Consider the following 2,519-nt stretch of genomic DNA (forward strand, 5'->3'; position numbering starts at 1 on the left):
TGTTATAATATCTAAAAAATGTTGTTTAATTTGTCAATAAAATAAAAAATAATATTTAATTATAAAAAATATAAAAATAAATAAATTTTAAATATTTAAAATTTATTATAAAAAATAAATTAAGTCAAAATTAGCCACCAAACTATAAATACTATAGAATTGACCAAAGTTATGAGACATAATAGTGTATATGGACATATATTATATATAGACTCCACTGTTAATAAATTGAATAAATGTGAGTGAAGATCAATTTTGTAAATAAAGATTGAACTCATGGCTTCTATGGCTACCAAATTGTTATTATAAGATTCTTGAAAGGGAACATTTCTCTACATGTAAGAGACTCGTTAATTGTGCAATTATAATTAAGATTTCCACAAAAACACAATGTCTAGTTGTCTTTTTTGCTTCGGTCTTACTAATGAGTATCGTGAAGACACTAGTAGTTAAAGTACATAAATTTTATATAAAAATATTAAATAGTTGAATGTTTTAACTTTTAATGTACTTATAATGCATTTATTTTAAATTTTTTTTTACTAACGAATAATTATAATAATAACCAATAACCTAACAGCATTAAAAACCTATTTTTAGACAATGCCTAGATGTTTAATTAGTATTTTTTTATTTTTAATTTGTAAATAATTGTGTTTGAAGTGTATCACGGAAGTTCATTATTTTCTCATGCATATATGGAGCACCTGAGAATTTGTCAGAGGTGAATTCCTCCGTGACAATACACCCCAACGTTGTCAGAATTCGCTTTAGTGTTTTTTATTTTTATTTTTTTTAAAAAGTAAATTTGCCAGTTCTATTTTTAAAAATATAAAATAAATAAAATGAGAATTTCACCAATCAGCAAAATCATATTATTTTTTCTTATCCGTCTAGTTGGACTATCCTTTTCTTCAATAGTGAGTGGTCCTCCCTTATTTCTATAAATCTGATTGTAATTATCACGTGGTCCTTAATTATGCAATGTAACGATGCCTATTAGTAAGGTTTTGTCTTGTTAATTATATGGATTGGAGGATGCTGTAGTATGTTATTATAGAAAATGGTATAATATTGAAAATGACACTTAATTTACAATTTCATTAATTAGATTGTACCCCACAAATTGAACAACTAACATAAACTTTCATCGAATCTTTACGACACGGATAATAGATTTCGGACCTTAATTATGATGATCCTTTTACCTTTGTGTTAACGTACTTCTTGACTTCTTGTTACCAAGTTTGATGGCAATAATGTTTATAATAACCCTAATGGGTATTCGCCAGCATTTATAATTAAATGCAATTAATTACAAGATAACCAAAAATAGCTTTAGGGTCCACATTCATTCAGTAGTATATCTAATATCCAGTACTAATGTATTGCGGGACAGATCTATGTAAATTATTGTCGGAGTTNTTTTGGCTGATTTTTTTTATATGAAAGAAATATGGGTGTTTTTTTGGGAAATGGGATTATTTGGTGTAATTACAGATAGATGAATTTTATAGGTAAAAAGTCAACACGTGGGAGCGTGGTGCAACATGTGGGGCGCGTGTTGGATACGTGGCAACATTCTGGCCAACACATGAGGGGCGTGTTGGACACGTGACAGCATATTGGCCAACACGTGGGGGGCATGGTGCAACATGTGGGAAGCGTGTTGAATGAGTTCCACAATATTGTAATACACTTCAAATATCAATATTCAACCAAAACACCATCTCTATTTTCATATTAAAAATAATTTCTGAAATTTTTTAGATTGGTCCTGAATGTATTTATATGCGATCTCGTACTAATTTCATTTTCTTTTAATATCAACCGGTAATACTGTCAGAAATCAGAATTGTCAATATGATGCTATAATAATGATTCCAACAATGGCCAATCTTCTCACCTTTTTTGTTTTTATTTTTATTTTTATATATATACTATATAGACATCAGCAATTAACCCCACTTACAATAATATGGCTATTTCTGCAGCTTTATAGTAATTGCATGATATGATTATACATCAGTTTTCAGATGAATGAGTTGCATGTGAAAAGTCAACTATTCATATCAAGTTTTAAATACCCAATTAATTATTATGCTCATTTTATTTCAAAATAAATAATGTCGTTAAACTTAACATATAAAAATGAAAAGGTAAAACACATGAATAAATTGTTGTTTTTAATTTTATATATTTATCTATAATTTAGTATTGTATAATGGTAAATTATTTCAACCCAAAATGATTTAACAATGGGCATGGACACTATAAATCAATGCTAAGTAAGAACGATTTAGCATAGGAGAAAATTTTGCATAAATCGTTTGAAGTTAGAATGAATTGCTCAATGTATGTTCTTCTTGGTAAATCGTTTATGTAGTGTCCACGACTATTGTTAAATTGTTTTGGATTGAAATAATTTCTTATTATACAATGTTAAATCGTTGAAACTATTTGTATAAGACATATATGTAACCAAAATTAGTCCAGAAAAAAAAAAAAGTATAAAATTA

Source organism: Arachis ipaensis, chromosome B07, assembly GCF_000816755.2.
Source record: "Arachis ipaensis cultivar K30076 chromosome B07, Araip1.1, whole genome shotgun sequence".
Lineage (NCBI taxonomy): Eukaryota > Viridiplantae > Streptophyta > Magnoliopsida > Fabales > Fabaceae > Arachis > Arachis ipaensis.